The 26,005-nt window shown below is 40.5% G+C and overlaps 1 protein-coding gene and 1 pseudogene across 6 annotated transcripts in view; one reads left to right on the forward strand and one right to left on the reverse strand.

The window, feature by feature from the left end:
- EFHC2 (EF-hand domain containing 2) overlaps window positions 1–26,005 on the reverse strand; it is a 183,537-nt gene that overhangs the window by 119,475 nt on the left and 38,057 nt on the right. The window contains exon 1 of one of the 5 annotated variants that reach the window (XR_014835288.1): window positions 9,368–9,678. The exons of 3 other annotated variants lie outside the window; for them this stretch is intronic. The gene's annotated coding sequence lies outside the window, so the exon portion shown is untranslated. Of the gene's footprint in view, window positions 1–9,367; window positions 9,850–26,005 lie in introns of those variants that run through there. One more of the 5 variants, XM_085007793.1, reaches the window with a different exon arrangement.
- Window positions 9,703–14,364, forward strand: LOC102164967 (3'-5' RNA nuclease TATDN2 pseudogene; annotated as a pseudogene). The gene has a single exon (XR_014835289.1). The product of XR_014835289.1 is annotated as a 3'-5' RNA nuclease TATDN2 pseudogene (transcript).

The raw sequence follows: 26,005 nt of genomic DNA on the forward strand, positions 1-26,005 counted from the left end.
ACCTGCTCATACACACTAAGAAAGACACGGTAGGAGTTCCCATCGCAGCTCAGTGGTTAATGAACCCGACTAGTATCCTCACTCAGTGGGTTAAGGATTCAGCGTTGCCATGAGCTGTGGTGTAGGTTGCAGACGAAGCTCGGATCCAGTGTTGCTGTGGCTGTGGTGTAGGCTGGCAGCTACAGCTCCAATTCGACCCCTAGACTAGGAACCTCCATATGCTACGGGTGAGACCCTAAATAGACAGAAAAAGAAAGACACAGTAATTGAGGACAACAGAGAGAACAGTAGATTCAGGCTACCATTTCAACTTGACTTGGGGCACAGGCTCCTTGAGAGCTCCATTTTAATACTTCCTTTGCTCTCATTTTTGTTCAATTTTTATAATTAAAGTTGCAAGAGTTAATTGTGCCTACCAGGTTAATTCAACATAAACAATATGATATATATGAGTGAGTCTGTTAGGTGCAATCTACTCTCTAGTGGTGGTCAGTTACCCTAATTAAGACTACATGCTCAGAGTTCCCGTCATGGTGCAGGGGAAACAAATTCTTTTTTTTTTTTTTTTTTTTTGCTATTTCTTGGGCCGCTCCCACTGCATATGGAGGTTCCCAGGCTAGGGGTCCAATCGGAGCTGTGGCCACTGGCCTACGCCAGAGCCACAGCAACGCAAGATCCGAGCCACGTCTGCAATCTACACCATAGCTCATGGCAACGCCGGATCGTTAACCCACTGAGCAAGGGCAGGGACCGAACCCGCAACCTCATGGTTCCTAGTCGGATTCGTTAACCACTGCGCCACAACGGGAACTCCGGAAACGAATTCGACTAGGAACCATCGGGTTGAGGGTTCGATCCCTGGCCTTGCTCAGAGGGTTAAGGATCCGGCGTTGCCGTGAGCTGTGGTGTAGGTCGCAGATGCAGCTCAGGTCCTGCTTTTCTGTGGCCGTGGCGTAGGCCAGCAGCTGTAGCTCTGATTCAACCCCTAGCCTGGAAACCTCCATATACTTTGGATGTGGCCCTAAAAAAAAAAAAAAAAAAAAGGCAATATGCTCCAGGATCACTTAGCAAATTTCCATCAGAAACCCATACCTCAGAAGAGGCTGACAAAATACTTCAGCAGTTTATCAATGATCCACAAAACAAGCTTTGTTAACTACCATAAAGAATATCAGAAGTGAGTTTTAGTCAAATAATTAGACTCAAAATGAATGGATCAGTTATAAATATTGACCACAATACTGTCTTTACCACAACAGGTTCTAGGAATCTAGTGAGCCCAGAGATTCATACCCTTCCAAATGGCATCTTTGGTTTCATTCCAAAATGGTCCTAAGTTCTACTCTTTCTTGGGGGAATTTATCTGGCCTGATTCCAGTTAGCTAAACCCCCTACTAAAATGTTGTCATATTTGTGTCGAGTGCACATTTCCGGTAGGATGCTATTGCATGGGTTTCCTTCTGGGGTGATAAAAATGTCTTGGAACTAGATAGAGGAAATGGTATATATAACACTGTGAATATACTAGATGCCACTGAATTGCACACTTTCAAATGGCTAATATAGAGTTCCCATTGTGGCTTGGTGGTAACGAACCCAACTAGTATCCATGAGGATGCGAGACTGATCCCGGGCCTCAATCAGTAGGTTAAGGATCCACTGTTGCCATGAGCTGTGGTGTAGGTTGCAGATGTGGCTCCGTTCTGGCATTGCTGTGGCTGTGGTGTAAGCCAGCAGCTACAGGTGCAATTCGACCCCTAGCCTGGGAACTTCCATATGCCATGGGTGTGGCCCTAAAATGACAAAAAAATAAAAGATAGTAAAATAAGTTAATTTTAGGTTATGTGACTGTTACCTCATTTTTTAAAAAAAGATGTTGGCGGCTGAGTTGTTTTGAAGACTAAAACGGTAAATTTTATATTATATGAATTGTATCTCAAATTTTAAAAGTATTAGGAAAAAAGGATGCTGGAACACCTAAAAGGAGGAGAGCTGGCGCTCCATCAAGCTTTTAGTAAAGGTAGTGAGGAGGAGCAAAACATGCCACCCTAGAATACGCCACTTAGGAATGTAGATTATTTTGAGCTGAAGACAATCAGAGCCTAGCAGACTCCGAAAGAACTTGTTACCGCCTCCTTAACTGTCTGAAAGAATTTAGATTGGGAACCTACACCAGGAAAAGAGCTATTACCAGAGAAAACTTTTTACATCAGAAAGACTTATCAGCACGGTGTGGCAATCACTTTACCAAACACTTGGTCTTCTCATCTTTTTCCCCTTTGAAGCCCCAGACTCCCACACCTGTCTCCTTAGCTTGGGATGGTATCTAAGCATCAGTTAACCTGACTGCCAAGGAAGTTCTGTTCTTTTTTTTTTTTTTTTTTTTTTCTTACTGTGCCTGTGGCATCCAGAAGTTCCCAGGCCAGAGATGGAACTCATGCCATGGCAGTGACCTCAGCCACAGCAGTGACAACACCAGATCCTTAACTGGTTAGGCTACCAGGGAACTCCAAGAACAGCTTTAAGTTTAGGTTTAAAAATTGAACAGATAGTACAGAGAATTTCCCATGTATCTTCCCCAGGCCCACACCCAGTTTTCCCTGCTTAACATCTTAACATTGGTGTGGTACATTTGTTACAATTAATGAACCAGTCCTTATATGTTATTATTAACATAATAATAATCCAGTGACAAGGCTGGATCTCAACCCTCTAGGCTACCAGGGAACTCCAAAGCATCTCATACTTTTATGGGCTCCCCTTTGTACAAAATACCCTTTTCCCCCATTAATATGTTTTATATCGATTTAATTATTAGTCCAACCAAAGAATCTAGACAGGAAGAAGGGAAAAGCTTTCTGCTCCTACAGTAGTATTCAACCCCCAATTTTTTTCTTGAAATCGGGCAGGAAAGTGTAGCAAGAATACTCATATCTCACCTACCTCTATGTACTGAATGCTACTGCTAATAAATTTGTGTATGACCAAACTGCCACAGATCAGTTGACAACATTGTCATGTTTGTAATCACTAAATATTTATCAAACAAATAATTCATTAAAAGAGAATAAAGGGAGTTCCCATTGTGGCTAAGTAGATAATGAACCCAACTAGTATCCATGAGGATGCAGGTTCGATCCCTGGCCCTGTTCAGTGGATTAAGGATCCAGTGTTGCTGTGAGCTGCGGTGTAGGTCACAGACGTGGCTCGGATCTGGCATTGCTGTGGCTGTGGCGTAGGCCGGCAGCTGCAGCTCTGATTCAACCTCTAGCCTGGGAACCTCCATATGCTGCGGATGCAGCCCTGAAAAAGAAAAAAAAAAAAAAAAAAGAGAGAGAATAAAAGATGCTAGGTGGAAACAAAGAAAGAGAAAGACATTATTTTAGGCTGGCCTTCAGTACTTCTAGAAGAGAAACAGACTGATATTTCATGTTCTGGTCCCCTGAGAATACAGGGCTGACGAACTCTAGCATGAAAGGTAGAGAGCAAGTCAGAGCGGGAGCGATGGAAAGATAGGAAAGGAAGACGGAGGGGAAACTGTAAAATGCAGCAAAGTAAAAACTGGAGGGAAGAGACACCAAACACATTAAAAGTGATCTCACGAAGGTGAAAAACTTAATTGCAATGGAACTTGATGCATCAGAGAATCCAGAGAGAAGGATCTAAAGTAAAAATTGCTTGAAATGAAATTTTATGGAAACATAATTATGATACGAGTTTTCATCATAATTTATGATGTCAAGCAGAGACTAGATAAATAAGGTCCTAGAGGATGTAATTGGCTGTAATTTTCTTGAAAACGAAAGGTAAATGTCACTTGGCAAGCTGTGTGATCTTCGGTTCCCCACAGGCCTCTACAAGCCCTGTATTATATGAGGTTACCTGCCTGATTCCCGAGGCCTGTGGATTTTCTGAAGCAAGCCAAGAGGATATAACATCTGAAATCTATTAGCTTTAAATAATAGATACGTGATATTTCCTCATTATAAATGAAAAAAAATTAATGTTAACATTTCTGAAATCAGAATCCTCTTACAATTAAAGCCAAGAGAAACTCAAAGCGGTCAGGAATGCATTTCAATGAGGAACATAGATGTAACTTGATGTAAGTTGTAAATTGAGCCTTGTGGGGAAGGAGTTAATTCTATTTTCCTGTCAACTGAGTACTTGGCTTTGCATTGCACATCCCAAATAGCTGGATTTTAACATCAACTTGGAGTCCTAATTGTAACTGAAAATGTTTTCAACATGATTCCTGTCTGATTTAGCAATGACACAAAAATAATTGTGTGTAGAAAATTGTCCATCGCAGGCTAGGCAATGCAATAAGGCAAAAACAAAAGCCTAATCGCTCAGAAAAAATCACAGAATTTTCAAGGATGGTGATGTTGGTATGACCAATGCTTGAGTCATAACGACTATTACTCAGGAACCAAAAATCTAAGTGTCAAAAACTTACTTACAGCTGAATTTCTAGAGAAACTGGTAGGAAGGAAAAAAGCATTAGTAATGTTCAATAAGGCTCAACATTTTATAAGAGATCAGCATCAAAAGTCTAAGTTTAAAATGTTCTCTTTGAGGAAAAAGGCTCAAATTGTGAAGTACTAAAGAAAGTGCATAATAGTAAAGACAAATGCACGCTATTATAGGTTAGTTAGTAGACAATAAAAATTTGCGTACATTTAATGCAGTGTTGCTTACTCTTCCTGTAAAACCTGTTATTAAATCACTGGTTTTTCTTAGGATTACAGAATCTGAGAATTAAGGAAATAAACCACAATGAATTTTGTACTGCATATAGAGAGGATGGCTCCTTTATATGTGACAATGGTATATTTAAAGACATTTATCATAGGTAAAGGGGAGTAGAATATAACACCCCAAAACATGCCTCTTTGGTATAAGAATTATCTTGAGCTCATTATTTTTAAGAAACAGCAGACAATGGAGAAGCTCTGAAATCTGGGTAAAAGTTACCCTGATTTGTAAGAGACATTTAGATTTATGAGGGAAATCTTCCTTTGTAAGGATGTCTCCCTCTCTGGACTGGGGAGAGGAAGATGACCAAATCTCTAGAAACTGATCAATGGAGAAGGCATGGACTTAAATCTGCATAACGGCTATACCATCCTTTTAGGTGCTTTGCCAGATAACCTCCCATAACTGGCTCCCCCACCCTAACATCTTTTGTTTTTAGCTGGAGCTAAGTATTTAGGGTGGTGGCTTGGGCCATTTTGGGGAGTTTACTCCGTTTTCCTGCTATCTCCCACGTGTACAGGAGGTCTGCATGCTATTAAACTTATTTGTTTTCCTCCTGTGAGGCTGTCTTCATCACAGGGGGGCGGCATCTCAGCCAAGAACCTTGAAAGGCAAAGGGAACATTATTTTTCCTTCCCTACATAGGCTAATTCACACACACACAAAAAAAAAAAAAAAAAAATCTAGTAAATTTAAAATACATAAACCATAGTTCTTGACCACAAAATTATTACAACTTAAAGGCACTGTGTAATTATAAACGAATATTGTCACCCTTAATAATTACCAAGGAAAATAAATTTTAAAATACAAAAAAATAAATGCAGAATTTAATAAAATTCAAAGAGGTACAAACCTGTAAGATACAGGCAAATCTGTAATCTTGGGTAAATTACTGGATATAGATTATTACGTAAGAGAATTTAAAAAGAGCTAGCTCAGGTAAAGGTACTAGCTAAGTGATTCTCAGCCTTGGCTTCTCAATAGGAACTTTAAAAATTTTTAAAAGACCATATCTGAGCCTAAAGGAATTAAACTGGAATCTTGGAGGCAATTAACAGGGGCATTTTTTTTTTTTAAAGCTCCACAAGTAATTCCGAAATGCAGTCACAATGAGCAATGGACTGAAAAAAACTTTTTCAAAGTGCAAAAATTTGTCATAGGGAGAACAAGTAGAAAGCAAAAAAGGATGGAAGCACAAATAGATAAATCTGAAAGGAGAAAAACAACTGCAATAAATAAATCTGAGACTTTTTAAAAATAAATAGTATACATAAGATTCTAGTGTGGGGAAGGAAAAAAAATCTTTCCCCATCTATGTTTTTCTGGCTGGTCTAAAAAATTAAATTGACATGAGATAGATTAACAGGAGAAAAACCAAATTTCATTATATATCCATGGGGTTTCATAAGAATATGAGGCCCTAGGACAAGTTAGGCGATTGACGCTTATTTGCCATTTGAGAGAATGGAGTAGGGGTTTGGGACTTCCAAGAGTAGGAAGGCAATTCACAGGAAAATTAAAAAGAGCAAATGTTTGATAAACAAATGTTTGCTGGGCCGTATAGAAACAATGAGGCACAGAAGGGAATTTTCACCAACACTGCAATTGCTAGGTTCCTCCCTGACCAGCACACCTAGTTCATATTACATTTTATTTATCACTGTGATTGTTCCCTTCCTGGAACAGTCCTCTAAATTCTTTCAGACAGTTAGGGGGAAGGTCAAAGGTTCTTTCTGAGTCTTTTGGGCCTTGACTGTTTTCAGCTCACAATAATCCACATGTCAAAGAAACACTATTTGGGGTGGCAAATTTTGCTCCCCTATGCTAACAAACGTAATCAAAAAAAAAGAGTATAAATAAATAAAATCAGAAATGAGATAGTGAATAGCATAGAGATGTAATAAATTATAAGATGTAAGTTATCCTATAATAAATGACTCAAGCCTCTATGAAAATAAATCCTAAAACCACGATTAAATACAAGATTTTCTGTAAGAACTGTGAATTATCAAAACGCAATGAATAAGCTAATAACTGAGTAAGAAGTAAAAAAAAAAAAAAAAATTACAAAAGTATTGCCCCAACAAAGGCTCCAACCAGCATGATTTTTTTCAAACGTTCAAGGAAAAGAAAATTACCACTTTATACAAATTCCCATACCAAAAAAGATAAAGCCACAAAGGTGAACTCCAATGCCTGATAGACAAACCATTAAGAAAAAGTAAACTGTGGAGTAATAGTTGTCACCCTGGCTTCACATCAGAATCATCTGCACAGCTTTTTAAAATCCTGATGTTTAGGCCACATCTACACCTACACACACCCACACACAATAAAATCAGAATCTCTCAGATCGGGCCCAGGCATTAGTGATTTTCAAAGTTCCCCAAGTGATTACAATGTGCAAGCCAAGGTTGAGAGCTACTCCTCCACAGCAATTTCCCTGCTTATGATTATAGAAAAAAGATTCTACTAAAATACAAGCAAGCAGAATTCAAGAGTCTGCTACAGTTATAAGTCCATTACAGAAAAAGCAGCATTTTCCTCATAGATGCAAAGATGCTTCTAAATTAGGGAGTAAGAGCAAATATGTAATGATCTCATACTGTTTCCTACCACATACATTTTAAAATTCAAGAGTAATTCCTTAACAGAATTAAAAAGCATCTGCTTTAAAACAATAGCCTAAATATCCAGTATTATATTCAATTAAACTATGTGTCTACTATAACCAGGAACAGAACACAAGTGCTCCTACCAACATCATGATTTAATATTGCTTTTAGGAGCTCTGGACAATGTAAGAAATAAAAATATTAGCAAGAGAGAGACAAAATCATCATAGGCAAAAAAATAACGGCATAAGCAAAGCCTGAAAAACTAAAACTAAATAAAAGATTTCAGCATAATCACAACTGAATCAAAACCATTCTTATGTACTAGCAATAACCAGCTGAAAATACAATGGAAGGAAGAAGTATATTCACAACAGAATAAAAATTTACAAAACACTTAAAGTTTGGTTTAATGTAAACTCTGTGACCCACATCAAACTCTAAAAATATTTACTAAAAGATACAGGAGAATTTGACTAATAATAGGACAGTTGAAGTATATTATGGATAAGCAGACTAAAATCACAGATTTCAAGGGGATATTTCATTGGTGTTTTGGAAGGACCTGAAAAAAACAATCTGAATTCCACCTCATGAAATAAACAGGTCAGTCTATTAAAGATAATTATGAAAATTAAGGGTAATGTCAGACCTAACTCTCCCAGATTTTATACCTTACTATAACGCTTCATTACTAAAACAGAGCAAAACCAGATTAGTAAGAGACATACTATTACGTAAAAAAGAATAGATGGTCTGGAAATAGATTCTATTACACATAGGAATTTAACACCTGATCAAAGAGGAGTCATATCAATAAGCAAAAAATGTACTAATTTGAAAAAGCATCACTGTATATCTCCCCCTAAATAAATTATAACCCAAAATGAATACCAGATGGATTATCAGCTTAAATATCACAAATCAATCCCTTTTACCCTCCAAAAAAATTATATATGTGTTAAAGCCTTGAAAAGGAAGATGACTATTCTAGGCTTAGGAGAAAAAGAAAATTATGAAAAGAAAAATGTTAAAGTCTAACTACAAAACAAGTTATGACTTCAACAGGTTAAAGTATAATTTAAAAACAAGCAATACATGCATAAAAATTTTAGAAACTATGACAAAAGTTTATTTTATAAAAAATGTTTAAAGATCCTAAAAGAGAAATGAAAACAGAACTTAAAATGCACAACAGAGGATCAATAAGAAAAAGAAAATGTTCCCTCTAAAAAATTATTAGGTAAGTATGAATTAACACTGAGGTACTGGTTTTGTCTGTTTCTCCTACTAAATGAGCCTGGAAGGATTATTCGCTACCCATGGGATTTTAAATTAATACACTTCTTCTGAGGGAATGTGGTGCTCTGAGGAACAATTTTCAAATTCCTGTACTTCTTCTCAGGAACTCCATTTCTGGGCATATAGCCCAAAGAAACAAACCAAAATATAGAGAAACGTATGTGCAAAGATGTTCTCTGCAGCTTTTTTTTTTTTTGCCCTCCACCTGCGGAACCTGCGCTACGGTGGTGACCCGCCATAGCAATGACAATGCGGGATCCTTAAGCCGCTCACCACCAGGGAACTCCCTGCAGCATTTTTTTTTAATTCCAGAAAAAATTAAAGATGTGACAAGAAAGGAAGGGTTTCGGTGAATCGCGGCACATCTATGTATTCCATGGACTATCTTGAAGGCACTAATTATGTTTTTGAAAACGATAGCGCAATAAGAAAAATGCTTAGGATACGTGGAAATAACTCAGTGAAAAACAAAAACATGACTGAAAATGGTAATGTACTACAATTACAACCATGTTTTCACGAGCATGTATATTTAACACTTGTTTTAAAAATCATAACTGTATTTTTCAAAAAGACCGGGGGGTGGGGGTGGGGAGGGACAGAATGCAAGCAATGGCGGCGGCTCCAATGGCGGGCTGGTTGGCACGTAGGGTGGGGGGAGGGGTAGCTGTGGGGAGGAGGGCACAAACCTGAGGTAGAGGCAAAAGGGCACCACGCCGTGGGTAGGGGGGAGTGCTTCCGGTGGCCAGGGCTGGTGGGCGGGATGATCTCTGCCCTTCCCCCTCTCTTTCAGCGCTGGGTTCGGCACTGCCCTCTTGCACATCCTTGGCAGCGTGGACCTCAGGGCCACCAGCTGAGCTCAGGAACCCCTGTGCGGGGTCCCTAAAGCCCTTTGCAGCCTTTTTGAGGGCTCTGGCATCTCACCAGGGCCTTCTATTCCAAACCAAATGGAAGAGCTGTCTAGGTCCGGAAGTGCTCTGAACTCCGGAAGTACTTTGACGGCCGGAAGTAGTTCTGTGCAAAAAAAAGTGCTTCTTAATCCCGGAAGCTCACTCTGGGCTCGGACGCCATGCCGAGCGCTCCGTGAGTCTTGGGTCTTTGTGACTTTTCTAAATCGCTTTGCGATCTCAAACTCAGCGGAAGGCCTCCAACATCTCTGGAACACTGAGAACTGTGATGGGCGGGTGAAAGAAAGGAGAACCATCTCTAAGCTGTGGGAGCGGCACGCGGTCGAGTACCACAGGAGCGGCGCTTAGGTAGGGTCCCCCAGCAAACGCCTCGGGGCGGGGGGCCCACGTGGCCCCCTCCAGCCGGCCAGCTGACAGCTGTGCACTACTTTCGGGAGAGACTAGCAGCCCTAGGTGCCTGAAAGCCTAAAAGGAGGACCTTGTGGCCTTCTAGCCAAGGTTTTGCGGAGCTCATCGGGCCAGGGAAATTCCTCCTCCTCCTCCTCCTCCTCCTCCTCCTCCACCTTTTCCTCCTCCTCCTCCTCCTCCTCCTTCTCTTCCTACGCTTCCCACTCCTCAGGCTCGAGTGTGAGTGGAGCAGCCGCCAAAGACTGCTTTGATTCGGAACACTTGGGGTTCCCTTCGACCTCCGTGGAATCCCCTCAGCGCCATCCGCTTTGCTCTGCTAGCCCCTTTCTGGAAGAAATGGCTTCTCTAGAAGACTACAGCTTTAAGATTATTCCCAAACAGAGTTCCGGTACCTCCACAAACTCTGAATTTGCAGCCAGCACTGAGGATCAAAATAACGAGCCTGAGAAAGCAAACGGGGGCCAGAGAAGGTGGGGTGGAGAGCCAGACCAAAGCTCTTCAATGATCTACGTGAATGCGATCCAGGGCATCCTGGGCACATTGATACCAGAAGAAGAGGCCGTCGCTAGTACAATATGGAGCCCAGGACAGCATGCCAATCCTGAAGAAGAACCAGCTGGGACTGCCCTCTTCTCTGCTCCTCAAAGTAGGAACGTGTCAGCCCCAGAGGTCAGAGTGGGGGAGATGGAGATGGACGACTTCTTTGACAGAAGAATGATGACACCTCCTGAGGAGAAACTCTGTGAGAAGCCATTTGGTGACCAAAGGACATTCATCTTTGAAAAGAGCTCTCCAGCCCTCCAATTTCCAGATAGACGTGACTATCATTCAGAAATCCAGGTGCCTCAAGAAAGGGGTATGGTGATTGAGCACCCTTGCTCAGGAAGGGACTGGTCTGATGTGGATGAGGTTTCTGCATTCAGATTCCCTCAGGAGGAATCCGCCTCACTCAGTCTCCCGAGAGTTTCACAGCCTTCGTCCTTCACACCCGAGCCTGTCATGTTCTGGCCTAATTTGTACAGTGGCCCTTGGCATGACTCTACCAGCTACTGGACCAGCAGTCCCAAGCCTCCCAGCTATCCTTCCCTGGGCGGCGGCGGCGGCGGCGGCAGCAGCAGCAGCATCAGCAGCATCAGCAGCATCAGCAGCAGCATCAGCAGCAGCATCAGCATCACCTCTCAAGCTGGGATAAGCAGCCAGAGCTACTTGAGTGATTATTCCTTCAATTCCACCGTGCACTCTCCAGACTGGTCCAGAGATCTGAAGGCCTCAGAGCAAAGTCCATCCCTGAATTTGCCACTTTGTTTCTCCACAAGTTCAGAAGCAGAGGTGAAGGAGACAAGATGCCAGCTCCAAGAGGAGACATCATCACGCCCTTGGGGAAGATACGTATCTCGCCCCCTGCCAAGGAGCCACTGGGAGCAAAGCCTAGAGAAGGGTTTCATTGATACCCACTGTCACCTCGACATGCTCTATTCCAAGCTGTCTTTCAAAGGAACCTTTAACAAGTTCAGAAAAATCTACAGCCGCTCCTTCCCTAAGGAGTTTCATGGCTGCATCTCCGATTTCTGTGATCCTCGCACGCTAAAGGATGGCCTATGGGAGGAGCTGCTGAAAGAGGATCTGGTTTGGGGGGCCTTTGGCTGCCACCCCCATTTTGCACGTTACTATAATGAGAGCCAAGAAAGAAGTATTTTGCAAGCCTTACGCCACCCCAAGGCTGTAGCATTCGGAGAAATTGGCCTGGATTACTCCTACAAGTGCACCACACCTGTCCCACAGCAGCACAAGATATTTGAGAGACAGCTGCAGCTGGCCGTGTCTCTAAACAAGCCCATGGTGATCCACTGCCGAGAAGCTGACAGAGATCTGCTGGGCATCTTGAAAAAATTTGTGCCCTCCGACTTCAAGATCCATCGGCACTGCTTCACTGGCAGTTACTCAGTCATCCAGCCCCTTCTGGAGTACTTCCCCAACATGTCTGTGGGCTTCACAGCAGTCCTGACTTACAGTTCCGCCTGGGAGGCCCGAGATGCTCTGAAGAAGATCCCGCTGGAGAGAGTCATCGTGGAAACAGATTCTCCCTACTTCCTCCCTCGGGGGGTTCCCAAAAGCCTCTGCCAGTTTGCCCACCCCGGCCTGGCCCTGCACACCGTTCGAGAGATTGCCAGAATCAAAGATCAGCCACTCTCCCACACCTTGGCCACCTTACGAGACAACACGAGTCGTCTCTACAGCCTTTAAGCGGAGAAGGCACAGTCAGGAGTCTTCCAGAAAAGGGGGGCCAGCGACCTGACAACACAGACTTGGGCTGAACTCTGCCAATGTCCCAAGTGAAGGATGGGTTCGACAAGCCCATTGGAACAGGACAGGATGTCTTCCTCAGAACTTCTTAAGACTTCTGCTTCTGGCTGGTAGGGTGGGGTGCAGTGGGGTGGGAGGAGGGCTAAGGGGATGGGATCAGGGGCTTTCCTCCCAGCCCAGTTGTGCCAGGGTATTTGATAAAGAAGAAAAGAGTTCCATAGGGTTCAAGTTTGCTAATCCAAATCCCTGTTCTCTGCAGCCTGTGTTTTTTGAGCAGTTGGTGAATAGTCACCCTCCTACTTGTCTTCAAAAGGAAAGAAAGCAAGGAATGTTGGATTGTAAAAGTAAGCTAGGTGATTTGTTCCATTTATCCCAAAATGTATTTCTTATCATAGGAGTTCTATAGTCCATATGGTTTGTTGTTAAATTTGTACATCTAGTGACTGTTCAACTTACAAGTTCTTATTTTTAAAGATAACTAGCTGTAGCGTTTCATCTAAGAGGAAACCAATTTAGTAAAAATTAGTTAATAGTCATAATGTGCCAAGGGGAGCTGTGGGGGAGCTTAGAGTGATAGGAGCCAAGCTGGTTGAATCTTAGAACCACTGAGACGAGTTTGGAATCTGAACTGAACTCCCAGCACTTGGGTAATTCCACAGCTCTTCAGATAGCCAGCATGTAATAACCAACTCTTCAGTCAAGTTGCTCTGATCCTTAACAAGGCCCAAATGTATACCACTTAGAAATGCTATTTTCTAGGACAGAAACAGAGGAGAGCTTCAGCTGCCCACTTGGCAAACATCCGTCTTTCCTGAGAAATTACAGTGAGCTCACATTTTAAGAAAAATATTTGCGTTTAGAAATTGAAGTTTGCTAGCCAAAGCGCACACCTAAGTCCAGGAGTCCCATTACCAGACGAGATGTTCCATTTTTAAAATGCTCCAGGCTTCTCTAGGTTCCTCTGTGCCCATGTATATGGACCCAGAAAAACTCAGCTGGCTCGTCACCATTTGGTCCACAGTTCAAAAGAATCTTCCACAGAGGAGCCTTCCCTGACTGCCAATCTATGGTGTTTGCCTCATCTGGGAGGAAAAAAAATCCTGGACTGCTTCTTTGGATTTGATCGTAGCACTTGGCCCTGTCGGACTGAGATTGTGTTGTTAATTGATGTATGTGTTCACTGGTTATCTTCCCTACTAGGTTGTAAGTTGACAAGCATGTGGGTCACATTCACACTGTACGTACATCCAACGGCAGATTAGTGCCTGGATCAGAGCAGGCACTCAGCAAAGGCTTCTTGAATTAACATATGAATGAATAACTGACTTTGTTAACACCTGGTACTATTCGGGTAAGGTGGCAGATATTAGTAAGAGAATGAGAAATAAGGCATCCTAGTTCCAGCAACCCTCTTTAATTTACAAGGCAAGGCAAGGTTTAAAGGCCACCTATACTCTGCCGTAGATGTCATCTATAATAAAAGAAAGACATGTCAAAGCTTAAGCCCTACCACAAATTTTGACAGTTCATTTCCTGTAAGTAACACTGACTAAGCCTAGATTTTCCCCTTTGCTGGGAATCCAGTCTTTTGAGAAGAAAGCATAAGAAAACTGTAGCTCAAGTTCTTCACTCTCCTTAGTAGAACAAAAGAAGCTGATGCAATGTTAAAAGTGCAGTTTGATTATGTTTTTCAGGGTTAGGAGAATTTCCAAAATTAAGCCAATGTTTTGAGTTAAGAAGGTTTTGCTTTTTTTCCACCTAATGGTACACTTTAAAACAGACTTTGCTCAAAGTGTGTCCATCAACCCACTCAAGCCCTGAGCTTTTGATAAATGGTTTTAGAAACGAGAGTTCCATGGACACATATTTTTGATAATAACTAGTTGTACATAGTTCCAGAGTTGTTTCTTCTTTCTCTCACAAGTCCTGTGATATGCTCATGTGAGCTACAAATACCCAAGAAAGTGTTTCTCCAAGTTACTTCTACATTAATTTAACTTGAGTTACAATTCAATGAGCTCAAGTTCTTTGGAAACGTGAGCTTGGGAAAGGCAGCCTTAGTCACACCCTTCCTGCTGCGATGCCCTCATCACTTTTCGTACCTGTCTCTGCTCATCACAGTCTGACATCTTTCATTTACCTTTCTCACCATATAAGATCTGTAGAGAACAATGTGATGAATCTGATCCTAGCGAAGGGACATTACCAAGTGGGCATTTTAAAAATGGGTGTGAGTGAACGGCTGCATTTGTAAGTACACAATCAACAAGATAAACAGGATAGACACATAGAATTCAAGCAAGTTTCTTCTTCCAAAAAAAAAAAGATCTCCTCTTTTTAATTTTTGTTTTTTCCATTATAGATGGTTTATGGTGTTCTGTCAGTTTCTGCTATACAGCAAAGTGACCCAGTTACACATAAAAGATCTCCTCTTTATATGGAGAAAATACTTGTCCTACACCTGCTCCTCTCTTCTACATTTTTGATGGCAAATGCCAACTACACCCTAAAGTGTTTCCAACTGGCAGGAGAGAGCCTTGCCATGATTCAGCTTTATTGTCTTTAGGAACGGGAGTGAGCAATACCATCTTCTCTGACTGTAGTATATCCAGAGTGGCCTAAGGCAAAAATCACCATCTTCCTTTACTTCTTTCATACACGCAGTTAAAGAACACTTCATCTATTCATGTTACTAGTTAAAAAATAAATAAATAAAAACAAGCAAACAAAAAAAAAAAAACAAAAAACAAAAAACCCCACACCAAAAAAAAAAATACAAAACACAAAAAATCCACAAAAACAAAAAAACCTCCTCCTGGTGGGCAAAATTTGAGCACTCTGTAAATAGTTTTCCACTAAAGTGGTGGATATTCCATTGAATCTCAAAGAATGGTTATTTAGTATTCATACGTTTGTATGGCACTCGATGTGTCTCCGCTCCCGTTCTGGAGACATCAGAGAGCCGTGAAGGCAGCCGGTGATCTAGAAATTCAATTTGCCGTTAGTGGTCCCTGGGCCATCAGTCAGCCCAGAGTCACCGGGCCTCTCAGGCCCATTAACAGGTTCCCTGAACCTTGGCGGTCTTTTCACTGCACGTCGATACTGTGCTTCACTTAAATTTTAGAAAGACAGCAATTTCTACCCTTTTAAGCTCAAAAAGAACAAACTGCTCACTTTGTCTTGGGAGATAGGAGGATTCTGGTTTTTTTTTTTTTTTTTTCACTTGGTCTTCATTCGTATCTGACTTTGAAATGAGTACCTGCTTATTGTTGAATTTTTGAGACTTCTAAAGAGCACAAGGTGAGGGGGAAAAGTTCATAATCTTACTACTTAGACAATCATTTTAACCACTGGAGTAGCTCTTTGGAGTTTTTCTCCATTTCCACAGTTAATTGGCCAATTTCAGCATTGTACTCCTTGAGTCAACTCTGCCAATTAATATTTACTATAATATGCAGTTCATGATTAGCATAATAAGCAGTACATTTTACTTCCTCTAAAGTTGTGATTTATATTATTTTGTGTATTTTTGTTTGCTTTCCTGAGCAAACAAGCTAGAAGTTTGTTAATTCTGTTGTTTGTTTTTAAGACTCAACTATGACTTTCTGTTCAGATCTATTGTGTTTACAGATTTATAAAATTCAGCTTTTAAGTTTATTAATTTTTTCCTTCAGCTCTCAGATGTCTGGGGGTTTTTTTCTGTTTTTTTCCTAACGATTTAAGTTAAATGCTTGATTCATTTTTAATTTGAGGGGAAAGAACAGAGCATTCAATACTATAAATTTGCCTTAAATTATAACTCTGCTGTATCCATAGGATTTTTTATTTTAATGAAGTTTATATTCTCATTGTAAAAATTAATACATATGCATTCCAAAAATATGAAAATAGGAACAGAAAGAAGGGTAGGATACTTTTACTACCTAGAACCTACTGTTCTGTTAATGTCTTTAACATAATTGTGATTCTGTATCAAATTACATATACTTTTAGAAAATTCATATTTCCCTGATTATGTCAAATTATATGTACTTTTTAAAAAATGCATATGTTTTCATACCCATACTCACTGAAGATTTATATGCCACAAAATCCCAGCACCAATCTGTAAGCAATGTTCATGTTCGGGTGTATTTTTACTTTACAATCTTTTTTTTTAAATGTAGTTTAAAACACAAAGTATGTATGTTTATTAATCAGAGTTAAAGAAGGGATATTTACAGGTCCTAGAGAAAGATGATATAAGGGGGCTTTTTTCCTCTGGATTGAGAGATTTCAACTCTATTCATTATTTCAATTTGTAAAGAATTGTCAGTTGAAGTGTTAATTCCAAAAATTAACATCTATTGGAATTCACCTGAATGGAGAAAAAGAATTATCATCTCTTTTAATATCCCTGTCTTGCATTTGTCGTTTTATTATTGTTGATTATTCTTCATCTTCCAATAAACATTTAAAACATTTACATTGTTTTCAAGTTTATTTATATTTGTAATGACGTATAAGTTTGTTTGCATTGCTCATCACTAACCCTTTTATTTCATGACATCCCCCATGACTGAACTGTTTAATTTGCTTTATAATTGGCTGGAGTACATGTTCGAGCAGTTTTCTCAGGAAAAGTATGTGGATGACATATTTGCGAAAAATCAGAGAACACCTTTCTGCTGCATTCACTAATAACACCTTGGCTGAGTCTAGAATTTCTGGATCACAAACATTTTCCCCTAAAAGTTAGAGACACAGCCTCATTGTCTTCCGGTATTTAACAATGCAGAGAATTCTGATGTCAACTTGCCTTCTTTGGAGGTGAAGCTACTTTTTCTCACAGGATGCTAGGTAATTTCTTTGCTTTATCCTTGAAATTAACATAAAAATGGCCAGACTATCTAATTATTTGTCTCTCTCTTGTTATTTTCTCTGTACAAAGTAAGCATTTGATCTGTAGATCTGTGTCTTTTTATAGTCCATAAAGTTGGTTTTGTTTGTATTATTTTCTTGTGGTATGCTTGATTCAGTTGCTTTTAATCTAGTTTCTAATTCTTGAGGAACAATTGTCTATATATTAGAGCTCCATCCTCTGTCCAACTTTTCATTACCTATTTCATCACTCTTCTCTCTTTTTCCTTTGCATTTTGGGAGAATTTCTCAAGTTTGCCTTTTTAGCACTCATCTCATTTTCTCCAGCTTCAGTTTTTTTCTTTACTACACATAATTCATTTTTTTCTTTAGTTTCCTCACATTTCTTCTTTCTTCAGCAAGCTCCCTTTCCCTCTTCAGCTACAGTCTTATTCAGCAATATTTTAAATGTATTCTCTTGTTCTTTTTTCTCCTTCCAGCCTTCATTTCGGTTTGCTTTAACTGCTTACCTTAGTTTGTATACTTCTTTGCACTCAATAGAAAGCACAAAGCAAACTGTTATCAAAAATACTCATTTTTCTATAGAAAGCATACTTTTAGAACAAATTTTTTTCCTCCTCTGCCTCTTAAATGCAATGTTCTCCTCCATTTATGCTGCGGAGCCTTTTCAGAAACCTTCTGTTGGGTTTCTTTGTTCATCCTTGAACAAAGAGCAGTCTATCCAGGCTGGTGTTTTTCTAAAAATAGGGTGGGCAGGTCTTCTTTCCCTTCCTTCACCGGCCTTCCAACATTCTGATTCCTCCTCTCAGTGGGAGGCTGGTTGATAGAAATTCTAACACAGCACGTTAAGAGAAGCAGGAAGGAAGCTGGGGCCACAGAGAGTCCTCTGCAGGAAAAACTTCAGATGTTTTCATACAAACATTTTATAAATTGACCTGGCCACCACTCTGGAAACGTAGGTGTGTTGCCTGTCACATCGGAGAAATACCCTAATGCAGGGCCTGCTTTTTCCTTCAGTGTGACTATTCCTGCGCCTCCTAGTGACCATCTTAATCCATCAAGAGCTGTGAAAGTAAACCAAGTGGAAGCCGCCACAGGTTGTCCTAATCCCCCCAATTCGATCCTTGTCACTTTCTTAGGAAGTAAAACTGCAAGTTGGTTTTGGTTTATTTCTTCAATATGATTTCATCTGCACTATATCTAGCGGAGATTCTTCACAGTTTGCAGCATGAAGATGGAACTCCTTCTTGGCTTCCAACACTGAAAGGTTTTCTCCATATTTAAAAATTTTGCAGTCATTTTAATTGGGATTGTGAAGGTGGAAAGGTTCATATAAACATCAAGGCCTAAGTTAAAATCTCACTCCAAATTCTCATTTTTTTCACACTTTTTTTTTGATAAATTTATGTTTCTATGGATACTGTGTTTAACTAGGCATATCTTATTTTAGGAAATTCAAGTTATACAAATCTGAATCTCATTTAGCTTGCTGAACATAAGATGATATGGTCAATAAAATTAAATTCAATAAATAAATGACAAAAAACACAAATTATAGAATGATGATTTCCTGAAAATGTTTTGTATTATAAAAATATTATCATCCTAAATCTATAATTTATCCTCCAATTTTCATGACTAAATCTAGAGTAAGATGATATGTACCTATATGGACAGAATAAGCATTCATCAAAATTATTTTTACTTGCCTGCTTCTTAAGACCTGATTTTGTGGTGTATAAAAGGGGGGAAAGATGTGAACTAGAATGCTAGAATATTGTTCTTGTAGCTTTATCACGCATTAACCATACAACTGGTGCAAACCACTTAAACCCTTTGTTCGCTGGTTAAACTTTTAGGAAAAATTAGAAAATCAACACTTGCTAACCATAGGATGGTATAACACTATTTAAAGGATTAAGAAAATTATGTATATATAACAGCGATTTGGAGAGAAAATGAGTGTATAAAAATACTGAATAATATATAAATCAGTGTAGGATGCAAAGCTAGAAGCTTAAAAATACTGTCAAAACCACATCTAAAATTGTCTTTTCACATCCTTATGGAATCTATTGAGCAAAGCAACTTAAAAACAGTTGATATTACTGAGAAGCAGTTCAAACCCAATGCTTAAAATCAGACTTTCTGGAAAAATAATTAGGCCTGGAAGAAGGCAATCACCCAATCCAACAGAGATCACATTGCTAATCATGGGGCTTCATAAATCGAATAGAGAAGAAGGAATATTCAAATATTCAATATTAAAGATACAAAAGAAAAATAGTACCTAAAATATAAATATAAGCGATAAAGGAAAAACATTTGATTTTATATATATATATATAAAATTTACCAAATATTACATGTATATTCAGAGGAAATAGGAGAACTGAGGAAAAAACTCTTTCATGCCATCATTTTGAAATATTAAGTATTTTAAAAGGATGGATTTCACCCAAAAGAGTGAGAAGAAAGATGCTTAGATGCCTTTCATATTTTCCAGTCAAAAGAATCTATTCTATAATTCTAATAACTACTCAATAAGCTGGACTCCCCTGTACACTGGATTACTGTACTGATTTCAAAGTATGTTATTTACTTCCCACAAGTGCATCAACAGCTGGGATCACAAAATGGATAGTTGATAATGGAAAGGCTCCTGTATCAAGAGCAAAGTAACACAGACCAATCCAGTTACAGAGCACCTGCTTAAGTTCAAAGCTCTATGTGGAGGGCACCACATTGAATAACACCATCTCTCCAGCTACAAGGATTACACAGTCAAGAGCGATTAGACCTTATGCAAATAATTGCAAAAGAGGATACCTCCAAATAATAATAATGCACTGGAGATGAAGCGAAAAGCCATTAGGAAAGACTCAATAATATTCTTACACATCCATTCGGTAGACATTGCTGAGCACCTGCTATGTGTCAGGCACTGTGCTAGGCTCTGAGAATTCAAGGATCAATGAAAAGAGCCAACACCGAATAAGCACTTATAATGGGTCAGGCGATGTGTTAAGTGCTTTTTAAACTCTTATCCCTTCACTTTTCACAACATACCTATAATACAGGTGATACTGTGATCCTTATCTTACAGAAGTCAAAGTTTAGGATGTTAAATCATATACCCAAGGTCTCAAGGCAAGCAAATAGGACTCCTGGGATTAGAACTCAGGCTGCCTAGCTCCAGAGGCCACAGGTTAACCATTATCTCCTGAACTGCCACAAAATCCCTACCATACTTCAGCTCAGTGGCAGACACAGAGAGGAGTAATAGGGCTATTCTAACAGGGGGTTGAAAATGCTCCAGCAGAAGGCGGAAGTGCTGAACCACCCAAGAGCATCATGAGGAAGGCATCACAGTGGAGGTGACATGTGAAATGAGTCGTCAAGGCTGAGAGAACAGGGAGTTCCCATTGTGGCTCAGTGGGTTATGAACCCGACTAGGATCCACGAGGATGCGGGTCTGATCCCCGGCCTCGCTCAGTGGGTAAACGATCCAGCGTTGCCATGAGCTGTGGTGTAGGTCGCAGACACGGCTTGGCTCCTGCATTGCTGTCGCTGTGGTGTAGGCGGGCAGCTGCAGCTCCGATTCAGCCCTTAGCCTGGGAACTTCCATATGCTACAGGTGCAGCCCTAAAAAAAAACAAAACAAAGCAAAAAAAGACTGGGAGATGAAAGAAGAACTGCATGCGTGGACAAGCAGGTAAGGGCATTCTCTGCAGAGGGAAGCAGCTGTACGACGTTACAAGGGCACAGGAGGCTACGGTATGTGGGGTCCTGCGAGTCGTTCTGCGGGGCTGAGGGCTGCATGGGGAAGGGGCAGAAGAGCAGATGAGATGGGCAAGGTACAAGAGCCAAAAGACAGATGCTCTCTGGGCCATGCAGTTAGGTCATAGGATGCTAAACATTTTTAGAAAGTTAACTCTATAGTAGAGTGGACAGTTGAAAAGGGGAATCCGACTGTAGGCAGGGATGCAGATGTAGAGGCTACTCTCTGGGTGAAAGATAGAAAACAGGGCAGCAGCAGTGGCTGTGGAAAGGAGACTGATGAAAGGAAGATCTCAGAAATGAGACAGGACTGGGATCAACTGAGCAGTGACAAGAGGATTCTCTTGTTTAAATATAAACAAAAATATATTATTTACGAAGTTAATGTTTAGAGGTAACTCTTAATAAGCAGCCAGTGCGGTCACGGCTCAGCATGGCGATATATTCAAAGAAAGGCTGGGCAACCAACAGCAACTGAAAAGCCGGTCTCATCTTAGATCTCTGAAGACACTCTAAAGGTGATCCAATTTATGCTCCACATCTCCACTTCTCAAAAGATGCCTTTCCTCTCTTTTCAAGTTTTACAAGTCTCACATTTCCTCACCATCGGCTCTGACATCTTTCTCTCCCTCTTTCCCTCCTCCCCCCAACTTCTCCAGCCCTTTTGCCTTTCCTATATCCCCCAAAGCCTGAGAATCTGACTGAAAACTTCAGAAGAATCCTTAGCGGATGGAGGAGGGGAAAAAGGGGAATGAGCAAAGGCCAATTTTTGCTCAGCAGGAATGGTGTGGGCAAAAGGAGAAAGCTGGGAACACACAATAATACCATCCCCGGAGTTTCGGGGCGCAGCAGAAACGAATCCGACGAGGAACCATGAGGTCGCGGGTTGGATCCCTGGCCTCGCTCAGTGGGTTAGGGATCCGGCGTGGCCGTGAGCTGTGGTGTAGATCACAGACGTGGCTCAGATCTGGCGTTGCTGTAGGCCGGCAGCTGTAGCTCCAATTGGACCCCTAGCCTGGGAACCTCTGTATGCCATAGGTGTGGCCCTAAATAGACAAAAGATAAATAATAATAATAATAATAATAATAATAATAATACCATCCCCATTACATATCAGTAAGAACCAAAGCTTCAAGCTTCAATTAATAAAGCTGACTGTAAGAGCCAACTTGACCAGAATTGAAAATAATTTTTGAGCTATACATAGGACCTCATTGCTCATCCATTCTAAATGTAATAGTCCTACCGTACAGCACAGGGAACTATATCCAACCTCTTGGGACACATGATGGAAGACAGAATGAGAAAATAATGTGTATATACGTATGAGTGGGTCACTATGCTATATAGCAAAAATTGACACGACACTGTAAATCAACTATACTTTAATGAAAATAAAATAAATAGGAGTTACCACTGTGACCCAAGGGGATTGACAGCATCTTAGGAGCCCTGGGACACAGGTTCAACCCCCGGCCTGGCACAGGGGGTTAAGGATCCTGCGTTGCCACAGCTGCAGCTCAGATCTGATCTCTGGGCCTGGGAACTCCGTATACCGCAAGGTGGCCAAAAAAGAATAAGTAAATTCATTTTTAAAAAAACAAAAAAAGAGAATAATTTTTGAAATTCAAACACAAATGCAAAAAAAAAATTTTTTTTTTCTTTTTAGGGCCACACCTGCACCATGAGTAAGTTCTCAGGCTATGGGCTAAATCAGAGCTGCAGCTGCCAGCCTACACCACAGCCACAGCAACGCTGGATCCAAGCCACATCTGCGACCTACACCACAGCTCACCGCCACACCAGATTCTTAACCCACTGAGCAAGGCCAGGGATCGAACCCGGGCCCTCATGGATGCTAGCTGGGTTCGTTAACCACTAAGCCACAACAGAACTCCTCAAATGTAAAAATAAATGCTCTGGTAATCATCAGAAAAATGCAAACCAAAACCACAATGAGATATCACCTCACACATGTCAGAATGACTATCATCAAAACATCTGCAAATAACAAATGTTGGCTAAAATGTGGAGAAAAGGGAACCCTTGTATACACTGCTAGCGGAAGTATAAACTGGTACAGCCACTATGAAAAACAGCATAGAGGTTCCTCAAAAAACTAAAAACAGAACCACCATGTGATCTAGAAATTACATTCCTGGGCCTATATCTGAAAAAAAAAAAAAAAAATGAAAACACTAATTGGAAAAGACACATGCATCCCAATGTTCATAGTAGCATTATTTAAACAGCCAAAATATGGAAGCAATCCAAGTGTCTATCAACACATGAATGGATAAAGAAAGTGTGGTAGGTATATGTATATGGTGTGGTATACATATGTGGTATGTACATATGTGTATGTATATGTATTATACATATGTACAATCCAAGTGTCTTATTTAAACAGCCAAAATATGGAAGCAATCCAAGTGTCTATCAGCACATGAATGGATAAAGCAGGTGTGGTCGGCATATGTATACATACATATGTGTATGTATTATAATATAATATACATATACACACAGAGAGCCTCCCATAAGGGGGGTGTTGCAGGAGGGCCATGTTCCCCAGGGGCACCCCAACCAATGTACACAGAGTTCACTTTCAACAACATTCCATTCAGGGAGACACATGTACCCTGGGTCCAACCCTAGAGGTAACAGGGAAGGAAAAGACACTGGCAGTAACAACAATGACAATGACGAGGGTTATGATGATACTTCTACTTCCCTAAGAAGAGAAGTCGGCAATCCCATCACAAGGTTTAGAACAGAAGACGACAAAGTAGGGAAAGGGAAGAAAGCTAAACAGGGCGCACACGATGGAAGATGAATCAAAATGCGTGAAAGGCAAGAGAATGAGATGAAGAGACAGATGAACTCCAATAAAAGAGAGAAAGAGGAGTTCCCACTGTGGCTCAGCAGAAATGACCCCAACCAGTATCCATGAGGTTGCAGGTTCCATCCCTGGCCTTGCTCAGCGGGTTAAGGATCCGGCGTTGCCGTGAGCGGTGGTGTAGGTCACAGACATGGCTTGGATCCCGCGTGGCTGTGGATGTGGTGGTGGCCAGTGGCTACAGCTCCGATTCGACCCCTAGCCTGGGAACCTCCATATGCCGCAGGTACAGCCATAAAAGAAAAACAAAATTGTCTTAATAAGAGAGAGAAAGAACTAGAGAAAAAGGTCAAAAGATGGAAGGGGAAAGAATAAGGCAGTTGAGGGGGGGAAGTAAGAAAAAGAAATGGGAAGACATTGAAAAAATAACGGAGATCAGCATCTCTGCCTCCCTTTCAATAATGTGCAAATCATGCCGTCCCTGCCGCCTCCCCATTTCTGATGTCCTAGAATGAACAGCCATGCGCCCTCAATTATTTATACCTCTGATAAAACGTTTATGATAATGACATGTGTCCCTGAAGAATCCTCTTTATTAAAAGAACTATTACCGCACTAAATAGCACAATGAATTTCTTCGTCAGAATAGGTATTTAAATAGAGGAGCATAATCAAACTAAGTAGAAGGATATGAACAATTCTAACGTATTTAAATTTAAAAATTAACAATTCGAAATGTTTTAAAACCTCTGAAGAGAGTTAGGAGAATAATTTATTTTTTTAAAAAAATAAAACCTGGCGTGTTTAAAAATAAAGGGATATCAAGCCAGAGACGACTGAAAAACGATTACACAGCTACCCAGAAATCTGCCCACGGTGAACTGTTACATGAACTGGCTGCACTTTGTTTATATACGTCCATCTTATCAAAGCTGTGCCTCAAATCTTAAATCCCACACAGTGGGCCCGACTCCAGAGGAGACACACTCTAGGATTTCATGTCCATGAAGTTCAAGAACAGGCAAAGCTCCTCTGTGGTGGTGGAAGGCAGAGCAATGGAAGAGGGCTGAATGGAAGGGGGCTGAATGGAAGGGGGCATGAGGGAACTTTCTGAAGTGGTAGAGATGTCTCAACAGTGTCTGGGGTGGTAGTTCCCTGTGTATCCCTTTGTTAGAACTCATGGGACTATAAGCTGAAAACGGGCGCATTTTATCACATGTAAATTACACCTCAATATGGTTGATTAAAATGAAGACTCAATCAATCAAATCCTGGAGTTCTCTTGCAGGGCAGCGGGTTTAGGATCTAGCGCTGTCACTGCAGGGGCTTGGGTGGCTGCTGTGGTGCAGATTCAATCCCCGGCCTGCAAACATGGCCAAAATAAAATAAAATAAAATAAAATTCTAAAGGAATAGTTATTCTGTATCCTGGTTGTGGTAGTTACATGAATATGTACATGTGAAAATTTTTCATAGGACCATAAACTAAGTGGGCAATGTGAGGGCATGTAAAAACTGGTGAAATTCAATTAAGGTCTGCAAGTGTAGTATTATACCTATGTCAATTTCCTGGTTTTGATAATGCTCTATTATTATATAAGATGTTATCATCGGGGGAAGCTGGGAAAAGAGTACCCAGGAACTTAAACCATTTTCATGGGGTTTTTTTTTTTGGTAAGTCCAAAACTAATTCAAAAAAAATTTTTTTTAAAAGAACACAGATTAATAGTATTTGTACCTTCACCTACCACCAGTGTTACAAAAGGGAAGAATCCTGCAAATACAAAATTCAGGAAGGTAAATTATTATTACCATTATTATTAGTCTTTTTAGGGCCGCACCTGCACAATATGGAGGTTCCCATGCTAGGGGTCGAATCGGAGCTGTAGTGTTTTTAAAAAAATTCCAAAAAACCTGCAGCAGGAATGAATTCAGAGAGGGAAGGTAGATAAGTAAGCATACAAGATTAAAAATTCAGAACAAAATGTAAATCAGCCTAAAATGTAAGTAAACCAATCAAACAGTAACGATTAGTTCTTAAATTGTGGACTAATATGTTACACATGACAAAGATTCTGTGCTCCCAAAAATCCCAAAAAATCCGTGGGCACAGAGAACCACCATGTGAAGAAGCAGCAAGAGAGCAGCCGTCTGCAAGCCAATGAGAGAGGCCTTAAGAGAAACCAATACTGCCAGCACCTTGATCTTGGACTTCTAACCTCCAGATA

Source organism: Sus scrofa, chromosome X (genome assembly GCF_054392235.1).
Source record: "Sus scrofa isolate SSC_HxYL_T2T_F1_AM1 chromosome X, Sscrofa_HxYL_maternal_Yorkshire_Landrace_v2.0, whole genome shotgun sequence".
NCBI lineage: Eukaryota > Metazoa > Chordata > Mammalia > Artiodactyla > Suidae > Sus > Sus scrofa.